The following is a 17,511-nucleotide window of genomic DNA, read 5'->3' on the forward strand; positions in this document are numbered from 1 at the left end:
GAAGCAAAAACTGTCTATATTTAAAATCGAAGTCCTCGTTGATCACTTGAAAACATGACTCCTGTAGAAACATTCACTGGGAAGAAACTAAGTGTAGACCATCTTCAGATATTTGGTTGTCCTATCTACATTCACATTCCAAAAGATAAAAGAAAGAAGTTGGACCCTACAAGCATGAAGGCATGTATGTTGGCTATAGTAACACTTCAAAGGCATATGATCTACATAAAGGAAGGGCATTGAATTGAATAAATCCAAGATGTGATATTTGATGAATGCATTGCATACAATAAATCTAAATATCTCATGATCAATCCCGATGATGAAGAACTACCTATATTTGAAGAATGTTCTAGGGAGGAAGAGAATTCCAATCTTGAAGAAGAAGGTCCCAGTGAACTTGTGCAACAATTCATCATTCCTAAAAATAGAAAGAGACCTAATTGGTTGAAATCTACTCTTAAAGATGTAGAAGGACATGCAACAGCCAAGGGTACATTCAGGGAAAGCAAGAAGCCTAAAAGATATTCAAGGTATGCAATATATATCACAAAGTTGATTGAAGTTGAATCATCAATCATCAAGAATGGAAATATGTTATGAATGAAGAATATCAATCAAATATGAAAAATGGAATTTAGGAAAGTTCCAAGGCTGAAAGACAAATTTGTGGTGACTTCCAAGTGGATCTACAAGATTAAACATGCAACAGATGGAAGTATTGATAAATATAAAGCAAGGTTTGTGGCTAGGGGTTTATACCAACAAGAAGGCATTGATCATGAAGAGACATTTGCACCTAAAACTAGATACACAACTATATGATTGTTGGTCTCTTTGGCAAAGTGTAACTAGGTTCGGTATTCATAATGACATGTAATTATGATCTTTGTAAATGATGAAAAGAAGAGAATAAAATTATTATTATAAGACTTTCTTCATGGATTTCATGACAGATGGAAGTATTGATAAATATAAAGCATGGTTTGTGGCTAGGGGTTTATACCAACAAGAAGGCATTGATTATGAAGAGACATTTGAACCTACAAATAGATACACAGCTATATGATTGTTAGTCTCATTGGCAAAGTGCAACTAGGTTCGGTCTTCATAATGACATGTAATTATGAAGCGAATAATCTTTGTAAATGATGAAAAGAAGAGAATAAAATTATTATTGTAAGACTTGCTTCATGGGTTTCATGAGCAAGAAATATTCTATTTAGATGGCTCCCATTGAGAGCCTTAGGATTTATCATTAGATTCAAAGAGTCAATGTCATGTACGAAGGATGTCTATAAAAATATCAATAAGCCCTCCAACAACAAGCACTAAGTCATCCTCTTGAAGTCGACCTCAAAACAGAGGGTATAAGCTCATGTCGACTCACCTTATGAAAGACACACCTATTCAAAATATAGGTCAGCTTATTTTATGGATCAAAAACTATAAATAGGCATGTAGAGTATTCGCATTAAAGAAAAAAAAAATTGCACATCTCTGAGTTTTTTGGATGCCAGTGATAGAGAACAGTTCAGATAACCCTCTAAAATTTAGTGGATAGTTGCAGTGAAGAATTCAGATATTGCCACAGCTAAGGGAATTCAGATCCCTCTGATATTTTGGTAACCAAGCACAATGGTAAGTTTGGATACTTCTGCAATTGGATAGGAGACTACAGTGGTGCGTTTTGATCCCAGTGAAGTACAATTCAGTGTCATGTTAAGAAGCACAGTTTCAAACAAAGGTATAGGAGTGAAGAAGCTATAGTTTGGTGCCATAATGAAGGTTTTTGTTTAGTACTATGAAGGAGTTTCACATCAGCAACATGTCACAATGATTCGGTGGAATATCGGGATAGGTCTCGATGCTACCTTAATATATCAATGCTACCTCAAGAGAAATGGTTTGGTACCACCACAAAAGTAAAGTCTCGGCATTATGATAGCAAGGAGATATTACAATGAAGTAGATGTTAGTGTAAAGACAGTGATAAGATCTCCATGACGATAAGAAGGTCGAAGTGGCAGAGGATTCAAGAATAAGAGTGACTATCAAGAGGACTTGTGTCTTGGTCTTGGAGTGGAAGATAGGTTAAGGGTTGTGGTCTTCGTATTCATCAATTGGAATCTCTATAAGAAGAATTTGTGTGGGTTTTACTCTCAAAGAGTGAGAGGTTTTGGCCCTGGATGATAGCCTACATTCTTTGTCTCTTGTTTATTTTATGTTCATGCATTACTTACTGTTTGTTGAAGAAGAACACTAATAATCTAACAAGAAGGAGATTCTAACTTAAAGAAGAAAAAAAGTATTCACAAGCAATTACTAATGGAAGAGAAATCACCTAATGCTAATGCCCTAGATTTCTCAACATGGTATCAGAGCTAAGGTGTCAAAGTCAAGGAAGGGCATCTTATCAAGGGACACTCAAGGATTGAATCTCGAGAAAGGCATCAAAGCAAATTGAAGGATATCAAAGCAAGTTGAAGGATCTACATTGTAGAATCAAACCCTAGATCAAAGAAGGAAGTCTACTTCAAAAGAAGTCTTGGGATCATCAAATAATCAAGGCTAAAGCCTTATTTCTACTCAAGGAGAATAGATCTACAAATCAAGGCAACTAGAAGTCTACACCAGTAAAAGTGTTGGATCCTATAGTCCTTAGAAAAAATGCCACAAAGCTATAAGGCAAGATCCCTATCATTGCGGAAAGGATCCCCTCCTTATCCTTGAAGAAGATCATCTGGGGAAGCATCAAAAAATCATCATCAAACACCATGAACAAAGAAACCTAGATATAAAGGCATTGACATCATAAAAAGAGAAATCTCTTTTATTGAGAAAAGGATTTTCATTCAGAAGAAGATCATCCAAAAGGAGCACTAATACATCTTCGCCAACCACCATCAAGGTGATCGAGTTGAAGATTTAATCTTCACTTTTCAAGTAAGTATCTTTCATTCTATAATCAAATTTGGTAAAATGACTTCGTTTTGCAAGGAGATTTATAAGTTGGTTGTGTTATCGAAATTCCTTGCATGGAAAAGGAGGATAGACATAGTCCTCGAAGAAAGTGAAGTCATTGAACATATCAATGCAAATGTCTCCTCTAAATACATGGAAAGGGGTTCTTATGAAAGGTCCCCTCATAGAGTAGCATTGGAGACATCAAAGAGATATATATGATAAACTAGTAAAACTATTCTCTGAAGATGCGATAAAGAAAGGTCATATCTTTTTTTTCTCAGTAAAATTAAACTATTTCTATTGAGTAAAATATAGTACAATCAAGAGAGACAAGAAACCAGCCGACTGGAAATGATGAAACTATAAACCTCAGTCCCGGAGAAGGAGTGAACCATTCACGGAGCTACAGCAAATAACTTGAGAGAAAAAAAACTGACTGTTACCCCTCAGGGGAAGAATTCTCAACACGATGTTTTTTCCCTTTCTTTTTATTGACTTTTATCCAGCCATCTTGGGGAGTATGAGCAAAAACAACTTGAAGACTGGAATTCTCCAACAGGGGGATCTCCTTATCTGATTCAGAAGAGGAGGTCTCATGGACGCGTTTCTGGGAGATTGCTGTGACAGTGGTGTGCGCAGGAGTATCAGTGGATGGATCCATCGTCTGAGGCGCCTGTTCCGGTTCTGCATCGCTCTCCTCATCTTCCGAGCTTGAGGAATCAGAGCTCACTGCTAGCGATGGATAACAAGGGATCCAACGCTTGGGTTTGGTCTTTGCAAAATTGCCCTTTTTCGATTTTGCAGTCAATGATGGGCAAGAATTCTGCAGGTGCCCTGTTAGGTGACAGTGGCGGCAACGGAAGGCATTGTTTTCATAATGCAGGTTCTGGGTCCAAACAAAGTCATTGATCTTGAGATTGATTTGATCTGGCAGTCCCTTGCTTAGATCTAGCTCCACACATATTCTGGCATATGTGTAGAGACCTTGATGTTCCCGCCAGGAATCTCCCATTAAAAAGCGGCCCAAGGTGTTGCCTATGCTCCTATAGACTGCTAAATGCCACAGGTGAGCTGGAAAGTTTGGAAGTCTGATCTAGACAGGCGCTTTGGTGATGACTGCAGATGTTGGGTCAAAATCTAGGAACCATGGAGTTAAGAAGAGTCTTGTTGTACCCATAAACCAAGGACCTTCTTCTAAGGCCTGTTCATAGTGCTTTGGATTGTCGAACAAAACTATAAAATATCCTTTTGAGCAGAAGCAAACCTTGCAATGGTGAGTCCAGTTGTCATAGATCCAGTCATAGAGGTCCTTAAAGCGTGGCCAAATCCCATTGAATCTGCAAATGATGGCCCTTTCAGCAAATTTTTGAATGTCATCTGCAAGGCCAGGGTGGGAGATCTCAACAGAGGGAACCTCCTCTAACTTATCAACCAGAAAAGGCTTGGGTTTGGGAGTCTCAGGGGAAATGGGAATCTCAGAGTGTACTGCAGCTTTGTAGGAGAAGGGAGGAGCAGAAGAAGATTGACCTGCAGCGCCACCTCTCAAACGAAGGGAAAACACTAAAGAGCTATTATTTTTTATGCTGTAAGAAGAGAGGGGAAGAGGATCATCGAGTTGTTTACCTTGAAATATAAGTCTCTATAGGGCAGAGGGGATCCTGAATCGGTGTTCCAGATTTACCTTGAGATTCTGCACCAAATCTGAAGGGTATACCCATTGCAGAATGGTCTTGCCTGAGATCTGTGTGATTTGAACCTAAAAGGGGGCAAAGAAATTTTCAAAAGCTTTCTGGAGCAACACATTACCATAATCTTTTTGGTCTCCTATCTCCTGACGAACTGGAGGCGGAGGGGGAGGAAAAAGCTTCTACCGATGGAAGCTTTGCTCCAGCCCAGATCCGCTGCAAAGGATAGGGCTGCAGATCTATAGAGAGGCCGAATGATCATTTGCATCAGACAAACCCCTGCCTCGCTACCTTTTTGGAGTAAAGCGAGTGAGGCCAACGCTTGGAGCGCTTCTAGGGTCTCTGTCCGGGGGGAAAAGTCTGGGCAGCTTAAGAATCGCAAAAGGAATAAGCCGTCGCGAGCCAAGATCCAACCCAGTTCCTCGTCACACATGTCATTCCAAATATGGAGGTGCTCATACCATTGCCGAATCTTACTACCCTGCACTATCATGTCTGCAACTAGGTTCTTGAAGGGAGGGCGACCAGCTCTGTCAACGAGTATGTGAGGGAGCTCGTCTTTGAATGTTTCATATCTGCCAAGTTGGGGTTTTCCGAAATGCAGAGGACCGAGTGAAACCACCTGCGGCACATAAGCTGCTTCCAATTTTTGACTCGGCAGACGATCCACTATGCTGGAGACGCGTGGGGCGACTGTCGCAATTTCACCCTCCGCCTGTTCGGTTTGCATTGACGAGGTATCTATCCTGTGGGTGTCCATGGTGCAGCAGTTGCAAAACCCTAGCAAACCTGTCTCGCTCCAAACTCTCCGGGATAATCCAATAGATCATAAAGAAAGGTCATATCACTTAGAACTGATCTACACAAAATTTAGGGTTTCAAAGGATGAAGGAATATCTTCATAAGTTCTCAATTGCAAAATCTGGGAGAGATGATAAGGAGATAATCATCATTTTTCTAAATGCAATAATTGATGAACAAGGTAACAAATCTCTATGAGGATAAGAAGGCTATCCCATTCAACAACTTGTGGTTTCTATGCAAGATAGGAGATGACAAGTTGAGGGAAAAAGTATTAAAGGACCAAATGAAAGGATTTAAACATTTTGTCGAAAGGAAAGCAGAACATAGCTAGGATTCAATGTTATGAGAATTACAGGGAATATTTTCTTAAACTCAAGAAGGGAAATCACAAGAAAGATAGAGAAGAAGGCCATTTCACCAAAGAAGTGGAGAAAGTTGAAAGAAGGAAGTCCAACAAAGAGGAAAAGCATTAGAAGTAAGAGCTCGTGAAATCACCATAGGAAACATGAAGGATGTCTAATAGTCAACCATGAAGGATATAGCTCTTGGGAACCTCATTGGAAGCTTAAAGAAATGAAGAAGTCATTGAGAACAAGGCTCATCATACAAAGGTAACATCTGCTTGATAAGGATATTCAAGATCCTCAAGACTCATTGCTGGAATCTTCATCAGAAGGTTCACCAATCTAGAGTGGAAGTAAGTGTTTCATCAGGAACTCAAACTTGTGGAATTCATGGGATGATGGTATGATGACATAAAGGATGAAGTGGATCAAGGGGTTGAAGCTCTTTTCAATCAAGGAAGTTGTTGAAAGAAGCCTAGATGACCTAAAGGTAAATGAGGTATGTATGCTTGTATTCAATATTATAAATTCATGTTGTATGGTTGCAAGTAAGATGGATCAGTGCTCGATCTTGAGAAGCATGATCAAAGGAAAGGAATCTCTTCCTATGAAAGGTTGTCGGAAGGCATGGGTCACACTAGAAGGAATCAATATAATATGACCTCAAGTATGAGGTGGGTGACTCCAATTAAGGAAATTTGATTGAAATCTCTTGGCAATGAAATGTGTGAAGAAAGAAAGGAAAAGACCGTGAGATATGAAACCATGGTAAAATCGATCAACATCTGAAAGACTAAGAAGATTTGACTATGAAATCTCCTAGAGAGATATGAAGACTCTGATGGAAGTCTGAAAAATATGGAGACCCTTGACAATGTATATATTTAGAGATATGTCAACATGTATGAAGGATGTTGATGCACATTGGAAGATGTCATTATGAAATACCATCACAAAGGTAATTTTGATTTAAGTGTTCATTTTTTATTTTTGAACAAATATTTGGATGGGTTTATGCAGGTATGCCAAGGGAAGCAACACGACATGAAGCAAGGCTAGATGAAGACTAATGGATCACATGACTGACCCATGATGAAAGTGAGAGATGGTTTGTGCCCTATGAAGAAGCCACAAAAGATGAAGACTCCTCGATAAAGAAATTCATGACATCGAAGGAAGGAGCTCTTGAGGAGTTGTTGTAGGTCCCTAATTAAGAGGGAATCTAAAAACAAGTTTCTTACTTGGAAGAAACTTGGAAATTCCTAAGATAAGAGGGAGCTTAGGAATTGATATGTTCTCCCTATTTGAGAGGGATAGAGAGACACATCATTTTGGTCTTCACCTGGGAAGACAGAATGGAGGATTGGGTAAAAATTTGGCATCTGATGCTCTTTGAGGATGAGATAGGGGATCCAAGATAAGAGTAGTCGTAGCAGACCAATATTCTTTGTAGACTGGCTACCCAAGATAAGAATAGTCCAAAAGTAGGTCATGCTTTGTGAACACCGGGTGGAGTATGTACCTTGAGAGACAATGACTATGGTGTCTATAAAGCATTGGTCTCACCAACATTATGCTCTGATCACGTGGATAGAGTTGTTAGTCAAGGCCTTGCTATGTGACAATGCTAGTTAAACATGAAGCTAGACAAATGGGTTACCAATCTGATTCTTCTTATGAGAAATTATTCAGATTAAGAATGACCAAGTACCATTATGAATACCTCCCTAGTTAAGAGGGACTGTTGAAAAGTGTAACTAGGTTCGATCTTCATAATGACATGTAATTATGATCTTTGTAAATGATGAAAATAAGAGAATAAAATTATTATTGTAAGACTTTCTTCATGGGTTTCATGAGCAACATTTTTTATTTAGATGGCTCCAATTGAGAGCCTTAGGATTTATCATTGGAGTTAAAGAGTCAATGTCATGTATGAAGAATGTCTATAAAAATGTCTAGAAACCCTCCAACGACAAGCACTAAGTCATCCCTCTTGAATTCAGCCTCAAAACAAAGAGTATAAGCTCATGTCAGCTCACCTTATGAAAGACACACCTATTCGAAATATAGGTTGGCTTATTTTATGGATCAACAACTATAAATAGACATGTAGGGTATTTGCATTAGAGCATAAAAATTTTCACATCTCTCAGAGTTTTCCGAATGCCAGTGACAGAGAACAGTTTGGATAACCCTCTGAAATTCAGTGGATAGTTGCAATGAAGAATTTGGATATCTTCACATCCAAGGGAATTCAGATCCCTCTGATATTTTGGTAACCAAGAACAGTGGTAGGTTCAGATACTTCTACAATCTTATAGGAGACTACAATGATGCGTTATGATCCTAGAAAATTACAATTCAGTGTCATGTTAAGAAGCGCAATTTTAGACAAAGGTATAGAAGTGAAGAAGCTATAATTTGGTGCCATAATGAAGGTGTTTGTTCAGTACTATGAAGGAGTTGCACATCAATAACATATCACAGTGATTCGGTGGAATCTCAGGAAAGGTCTCGATGCTACCTTAATATATCAGTGCTACCTCAAGAGAAAGGGTTCGGTACCATCACAAAAGTAAAGTCTCGGCATTATGACAACAAGGAGATATTACAATGAAGTAGATCTCAGTGTAAAGACAGTGATAAGATCTCTGTGATGATAAGAAGGTTGAAGTGGAAGAGGAGTCAAGAAGAAGAGTGACTGTCAAGAGGACTTGTGTCTTGGTCTTGGAGTGGCCGATAGGTCAAGGGTCTTGGTCTTGGTCTTGGTCTTGGTATTCATCAATTGGAATCTTTATAAGAATAATTTGTGCAGGTTTTCCTCTCGAAGAGTGAGAGGTTTTGGCCCTGGATGATAGCCTACATTCAGTGTCTCTTGTCTATTTTATGTTCATGCATTGGTTACTGTTTGATGAAGAAGAACACTAATAATCTAACAAGAAGAAGATTATAACTTAAAGAAGAAAAAAGTATTCACAAGCAGTTACTAATGGAAGAGAAATCACCTAATGCTAATGCCCTAGATTTCTCAACAGGAACATCCATCAAATGGATGTCAAGACTACATTCTTGAATAGTACTATTGATGAAGAAGTATATATAGAACAACCCTTGGGATTTGAAGTAAATGATAGAGAGACTCATGTATGCATGTTGAAGAATGCCCTTTATGGTCGTAAGCAAGCTCCAAAGGCTTGGTATGCAAGGATGGACACATATCTACAAATATTGGGCTTCTCAAAGAGTTATGTTGATCTGAATCTCTATATTAAAGTAGTGAAGGTTGAACTCGTAATCATTCTTCTATATGTGGATGATATTCTCATAACAGGTGTAGAAGGTTGTATTCAAGGGTGCATGAATCAATTGGCAGCATAATTCAATATGAAGGATCTTGGATTGATGCACTATTACTTGTGGTTGGAAGTTTGGCAAGGACCTAGTGAAATATATCTAGGTCAAGGAAAATATGTGATTAAGATGTTGCATAGGTTTGTAATAATTGAATGCAAACCTATGACAACCCCCATTATCACAAATTTAAAAAGGCTAAGAAGTTGTGATTCAAGCCCCATGGATCCTACAAGGTATAGACAATTGATTGGCTCTCTGATGTATCTTGTGAACACTCAACCATACATTTGTTTTGCAATGAATATTACAAAGGATTTTTCGGCGAAGATCACATGAGACATCATTTGTCGACGTGTTTCGAACCAACCAGTGTGGTTCATCGTCAGGACAAGTTGAAGAAATAGATCCAGCTTAGCAGGTTAAATAGACAGAGCAAAGCCTCCAACGGCTAAAAAGGCAACGGCTACTTTTGACTAGGTCCAGGGATCAAAAACTCTATTTACTAAAAATGTTAACCTGGGGGGGCCTAGTCCATTAAATAAAATAATAATATGATAAAAAATATTAATAAATAATTAAAATATTAAAAATAATTAAACAGTGATGTTCGATTAGTACCTAAAAATAATTCTTAATAATAGTTAGTTAAAGATAAATAATAAAAAATTATATCTAGGGAAAAAAAAAAAAAGCCTAAACTCTACTATTGAATCCCTGCACGGAAAAGCCATTGCAATGAATATTCTCAATCAATTTTAGATATAGCCTAAATATGACCATTTGATAGAATCCAAGCATGTATTGAGATATATGTGAGGAACAATCCATTACTGCCTGAAGTATGATAGAAAGAATGATCTCCAATTGATTAGATATACATATTCTAATTGGGGAGGCAATGAGACAGATGGAAGAAGCACTACTGGAGGATGTTTTAGCTTGGGATCCTCTATGATATCATGGATGAGTAGAAAGCAAGAGTTAATTCCTTTGAATAGTGTTGAAGTTGAATGCATTGCAATGTGTGAAGTTAGCAGAGAATTTATTTGGTTGAGGATGTTGTTGTCTGACCTATTTGAAGGATCGATGGACCCTACAGTTATACATTGTGATAACACCAACTGCGACAGGTTGTTTGAAGACCCAATATTCCATGGAAAGACAAAGCACATAAATAACAAGTATCATTACATACGAAAGTTGGTGCAAGATGGAGTGTTGTAGCTATAGTATATCTCCATCAATGAGCATGTAGCTGACATTTTGACAAAATATCTTCCTAATAAGAAGCTTGTGTATTTGAGAGACAAGCTTGGATTGGTTGTATCTCCTACCAATTAAGAGGGAGAGATAAACACATCATTCTTGTCTTCACTTTGTGAAGAAAGAAGAGAAAAATCCTTGAGGATGTGTTATTCCAAGACAAGATTTGTCCTAAGAGGACATACCTTATGAACACTCGGGTGGGGTATGTTCCTTGAGAGACAATGATGATGGTGTCTATCATTCATCGTCTCATCGACATTATGCTCTTATTTTGTGGAAGTTATCAAGTTGCAGAAAGAAGGTTGAAGAAAGGACTTTTAAGTCACCTTCTAGCCCTAGAAGGAGAAGCAAACCAAGCGAAGGAGCAAGGAATCCTTGGAAGCCCTAATTTCCATAACATGTGAGGAAGAAACAATTATTGTAGGGGCCAAAACTTTCATACTTGTAGTGGAGGCCGAAATTCTATAGTTGGGGGTCGAAATTGTGTAACTGGAAGAGATTTGACTAGGTTTGACTTGGATAGAAGAAACACATCATCAAGAAGGTTTGACTTGGTCTTGGAAGGGTATTGGTCTTATTCTAGAGGTCTTGGAATTCATCATTTGAAGAATCTCTAAGAAGAGAAGAGATTTGTGGGTTTTCCTCTCAAGAGGAGAGGTTTTGGCCCTGGCTTGCAGCCTACATACTATGTTCTTGTGTACTATTAATATTCATGTTTTTGGTAGTTTTTGATGATAAGAACAATATAATAATAAGTGAAGAAGTTAATAATCAAGAAAAAATAAAAATATGTCACAAACAATTATCAAGTATAATAGAAATCATCCCTATTATAGGCCTATTGATTTCTCAACTGTAACTTCCCATAATTTATTTATAGTATGCTCACGGTAGTTCAGTAAAAGATAAGCCTCCTTATTTCCCACAATTGAATTATATTTTATATGGTAATTAATCTTGATAGTTTAAATGTTGTTAATTTGAACAATACACAAAACAACATTCAAACTTTTCAATAGAGTGGTAGTTCATTTGCATGGTAAAAATCTATAAATTAAATTTGCATACCATGAAAGGGTCATTATCCTTAAGACCCATGTATCTCTTTCATGCACTAACTCTCAAAGCTTAACAAAACATTGATTAATTAATTATAATTGTGGGACATAATTAAAGTTGAAAAGATCTCAAGTCACTCACTAAGGTTTGTTGAAGAATCTAGGGCATGCATAATTAAAATTATTTTTCGTTACATGATAACAATTTGTGAAGCATTTAAACAATTTATATTAGCTTGATGGTTACTTCATTATTAGCATGTGTTTGTTAACTTCATCAAACTGCTATAAAAAACAAAAGAGACAAGAACACAAATGTTTTGGCTTTCTGCGAGGGCCAAAACCTCTCCCACTTGGAGAGGAAAACCCATGGGTAAATTCTTCTTATAGAGATTCCATTGAAGAATACCAAGACGATGACCCTTGACACACTTTTCCTCTCCAAGACCAAGATATCAATCCTCCTTTCTTTCGCTGCTGAGATCATCCTCATTGTTGCACCATTAAAGCCATTACTACAGTATTACTGAGATCTTCATTGTTGCTTCTTTACCATGTCAACGTGATCCATTGAGATCTTCACTGTGATCTCTATGCTTTCATTGATGCACTGAGATCTCTATTATGACAATCATTTTGTTATGTCAACGAGGTTTCATTGAAGTCTTCATCATGATGACTGTATCTTATATCCTTATCATTACTGAGACAGTGATTACTATTGAATAGACCTAGTTACATTCCTTCATTATCAGATTGCTGGAGCTTTGGTACTGCTTTTTCCTTATAGACAGAGATGTGATCTATAAAACAAATCCATGATTGCTCATCCTCGTACCTAGTACTCTATAGGAATATCATGACTACATACATTTCATGCCTTATCCATGTAATGCAAAGACTGTCATACTAAGGGTTAGCTCTCCATGAAGTTTAGACCTTACTGCAATAACCCCATCCGAAATCTATACTTCCTTGTCCATTTGAGCATTGATTCATAGGCAGTATATCGATTTGATCTGCGTCTATATTATGCTTATGAGTTCTGGTCATGACTGCACCTAATACCCTAGTCGAGGTGCAATCAGACCCTGCCTTTCCATGCGTGATCTTGAATGTGTGCTCTCTACCTTCTTGATTTTGGCTCCCTTACCCAAGTCCTTGATTGCCTGCGGTGGCATGTGATCATGCTGCCTGCACCCAATACAAATCCCACCTTCCTATACAAATCACTCCTTACTACACCCTATACTTGTCATCTCAGAAAATGTGAGATCTTCTCTTGAGGTTTTCGAATACCTCAACAGGTTATTTATAGTTCATCTCAGAAAATGTGAGATCTTCTCTTGAGGTTTTTGGATAACTCAACAAGGTATTATGGTAGTCATCCCATATATGCCAGTCGACATCACCTTATGAACCAATGTGTCTAATGCTTCAAGCCAACATGACATAATTATATATATTTAAATCATTTATTGAGCTGACATGATCATCTCCTTATTGTTTTGTTTGCAAACTTCGAAAGGCTTGTTTTGAGGCATTGATCTTGGTCTTGGAGGGTTGTTAGACACCTTTGAAGACTTGTACATATTTGCATAAACTCATGAAGAGTTTCTATATACATGACATGACTCTTTGACATATAAATAAATCCTAAAGACGTCAAGAAGAAGTCTTTCAACTAGAGACACTTCTTGCTCATGAAACCCATGTAGAAAGATTACAAAAATAATTTATTTCCTTTTATTACATCAAATACAAAGATAATTTCATCATGAAGACCGAACCTAGTTGCTCTTTCTTCAACACTCCCTCTTAACTAGGGAGGTATTCATAATGGTACTTGGTCATTCTCAATCTAAATAATCTCTCATAAGAAGAATCAGATTTGTAGTCCATCTATTATAGCATCATTTCAACCAACATTGTTTCCATTTGGCAAGGCCTTGACTCACAGCTCTATCTCTCACTTAGATCAAAGCACATTGTTGACGAGACCAATGACGCATCATCATTGTCTCTCTTAGGGTCATACCCACCCAGGTGTTCTCCGAGTATTCCCTACTAGGACTATTCTCATCTCGGGTTCCCAACCCTCAAGAATATCAGTCCTCTTGCCCACTCTTGTCTTGGATTCCCTACCACATCCTCAAAGAGTGTCAGATGCCAGATGATTACACAATCCTCCATTCTTTCTTCCAAACTGAAGACAAGAATGTCGTGTCTAACTCTCCCTCATTACCAAGGACGAGTTCCAAGTTTCTCTTTACTCAGAAAATTTCTCAAATTCCTTCGCTCATAGGAACTTCCGAGAGCTCCCTCTTACCCAGGGACTCTATCATCAGTGCTTTATAGGGTCTTCTAGTTGCATGATGATTCAAGACTTCGATGTCATCAATTTCTTCACATGTAGCCCCTTTTTTCATGGGGAGAAGGGACAATAAAACAAGTCCAAATTTGATGTTCCATAACAATTTGGACCACACTAATCTTGTCAGCCATCCATTACTTTATTTCGTCATGTCATTCGTTCTTTTTTGGAAAGTATCCTCCTTGGCTTCATATCTGGGGCTTCCTTCATAAGCTCATATGTCTTCACTCTTCTTCAACAATGATTTCTCTGGATCACAAGGTACATAGTTGTGACATCCTTCACCACTCTTCTTTCCTTGATCCTGCACACATACCTAGATTTTTCCAAGAGGTCAGACACCAAAAACAAATCACGTATTACCTTTTGGTGATGGCCTTATTTCAGTGACATCTTCTTATAGGTATCAATCATCCTACATTAATTTTGACACATCTCCCAATGATATATGTTTTCAATGGTCCTCATCTTTTCAGACTTCCATCAAAGTCTTCACATCATTCCGGGAGGTTTCCTAGTCAAGTCTTCCTGGTCCTTTAGATGTTGACTGCCTTCTTCATGGTTGCATGATTCACAATCTCTTTCATCCTCACATCTTTCATTCCCAGGAGCTCTCAAAGTTCTTCAATTGTAGTCAACTACCTCATACTTCATATGAGGACATATTATGTTGATTTCATCTAGTTAAACTTATGTCTTTCCACATCCTTCCAGAGGAGGAGATCTATTCCCTTTTAATCATGCTTGATCTATTTTATATGAAACCACATATCATGACATTACAATATATAATGCAAATACAAATACAATCATACATACCTCATTTTCCTTCAGGTATTTTCCTACAACTTCCTTGATTGAAAATATCTTCAATCCCTAGGTCTGCTCCATTCTTCATGTCATTGAACCACCAACTCATGAGTTCCAAGAGTTGGAATTTCTGACGAGACATTTGTTGCCTTCCCAGACTAGGAGATCCTCCGCTGAGATCTCTATCAGAGATCCTTCAGGGTCTAGTATATCCCCATCTGGAAAATGTTTCCTTTGACTTCTTCCTCTTCTTCAATGTATAATGAGATTCCCAAGAGCTATGTTCTTCATGATTCCATATGAGCTCTTGATGCCACAATGCATCTTACTATGTTCATATCTGTAGGGACTTCTGATAGGATCCTTTTGAGAGGGATACCATCTCATCCATAGTGAAGATCCATTACTCCCTCTTTCCCTTGATCCTTTCCTCAGCTTTCTCCATCTGTCAGGTAATCTTTTCATAGTACTTACCTTGTCAACCTTTCCTCTGCTTATCTGCACTTATTTGTATCCTATCAACTTGCCTTTCTCTATCTGACATAGAGACCACAGATTGTTGATCGAGGTAACCTTTTTGTTTATGGACATCTGTTACCTTGCTTATCAATATCAATGATGATTATCATTTTACCAAATCTCTTCATTGAGATCTGATGAAGATATTTCTTCATCCTTTGGCGCCCTCTGTACTTTATTTCAGATAGTATATCCTTTTGTGTCTCCTTTCTTACTTCATAGAACCTTAAGATTTCTCATGACTTCAAAGGAGATCTTGAGGTATTGACTTCACTCCTTCATGAGGATTTTTTCAATCCTATTGCAAGAACTTTGTCTAACCCATAAATCTTCTTGCATTGATGAAGTCAATAAACCAAAACTTAATTATAAAATAAAAGTTACTTACTTGATATGTGAAGACAAGATCTTCACCTTGATCATGTTGGTTATTATTGAAGTAGATGTATTGATGCTTCCTTCGGATAGGATCCTTGTTGAAGCTTCTCTTCAAGTCCTTCAAGAATAATTGTCTTGAACATCTAGTCCTTGCAGCATCGACTAGAGGTTGCTTGCTATGATGTAATATGATAGTGCAGCATCTGATTTGAGTCATGTCCATGTGCTCTTGAATCAAAAGGGTATTAATCTGAGATAGTGACTATCACTGAGATGTTGTAGGTGCAGCTGTGGGAGGCATCTGCTGTCATGTACCCTGAGAACTGTTGTCATTCAAAAGCCCTTATTGCTGCAGACTTGTGGTTGTGAATTGTTTCCTTGATCTAAGATCTGCCATCTTTGAACTTGCTTTGATGCTTGAATCTTAATTCTTGCATGTCTCTCTTATGCCCTTCCTTTGAACCTATCCCTCTTATACCATGTTGAAGAATCTAGGGCATGCATAATTAAGATAATTCTTCATTACATGATAACAATTTGTGAAGCATTTAAACAATTTATATTATCTTGATGGTTACTTCATTATTAGCATGTGTTTGTTAACTTCATCAAACTGCTATAAAAAAAAAAGGGACAAGAACACAAATGTTTTGGCTTTCTGCCAGGGCCAAAACCTCTCCCTCTTGGAGAGGAAAACCCATTCGTAAATTCTTCTTATAGAGATTCCATTGACGAATACCAAGACCATAACCCTTGACACACTATGCCTCTCTAAGACAAAGATATCAATACCTCTCCCTCTTGGAGAGGAAAACCCATTCGTGAATTCTTCTTATAGAGATTCCATTGACGAATACCAAGACCATGACCCTTGACACACTCTGCCTCTCCAAGACCAAGATATCAATCCTCCTTTCTGTTGCAAGGGTGCAGTGAACAGCGTTAGAACTTCCAACCCATGCGTAAATCTGCTTAGCAACATCATTAACCTGCCAAAAAACAGCACGGAAAAGTATAATGATGTAAGTTTGAATGGCAAAACCGTAGTCAACATAGAGCAAAACTGTAATAAAGATAATAAAACTAGTAATGAAGATGAGGATAACAAGGGTAACGTGGAAAACATAGACAAACACAACGAAAAAGATAATGATCCATATAAAAACATAACAAATCATATTAAGAAGTTAGATAATAATACAAAGAATTCAAACAATAACTCAATGAACAACAATAAAGTTATAAATATTTCTTCTTATGAGCTGAAAAAAAAAGAAGAAATTTAAGTCTTAAACAAAGGGCTCAATTTCGCCTTAGCCCCCAAACAAATCCCTAACAAAGAAATTATATGTAGCCTGGAGGATGGAATCAAAACGCTCAAAGAAGGACCTCTCTCCTCACCCCCATAGAGTAAATTTGCCCTCCTTTTTGCCTTCTTTGCTTCTTTTCCTCCCTTATTTAGATCGATTGAGCCCCTACCCTTAAAACTTTGTATAATACACTATCTAGCTTATAGGCCTAATAAACTCATCATTAATAGCACATTATCCTCTTAAAATCTTACATGAATTAAATAAATTAAATGAAAAATAGACAAAAATTATAAAATATTACAATGTGTTAAAAACAAATCATTATGATAAATTATTGAGTAAATAAGAAATTAATAAAAAAACTCAAGCAATTAATAAACATGTATAATAAGTATATTCATGTATAATAAATAAAATTATGAATAAACTTTAATATATCAAATTTATAAGAATATTAAAAGATTAAATGTAATATAAACACCTTCTTTAGATCGAATCAGACCCTACCCCTAAATCTTTGTATAATACACTATCTAGCTTATAGGCCTAATCATTAATAACACATTATCCTCTTAAAATCTTACATGAATTAAATAAATTAAATAAAAAATAGACAAAAGTTATAAAATATTACAA

General features: G+C 37.3%; 1 pseudogene; it reads left to right on the forward strand.

Annotated features, from left to right (window-relative positions):
- The first annotated feature begins 306 nt into the window (after nucleotides 1–306).
- LOC149146655 (helicase-like transcription factor CHR27) overlaps nucleotides 307–17,511 on the forward strand; it is a 49,213-nt pseudogene continuing 32,008 nt past the window's right edge.

The sequence above is a fragment of the Pinus tabuliformis genome, chromosome X (genome assembly GCF_031772625.1).
Source record: "Pinus tabuliformis cultivar Carrire ecotype Pingquan chromosome X, CPIR1, whole genome shotgun sequence".
Lineage (NCBI taxonomy): Eukaryota > Viridiplantae > Streptophyta > Pinopsida > Pinales > Pinaceae > Pinus > Pinus tabuliformis.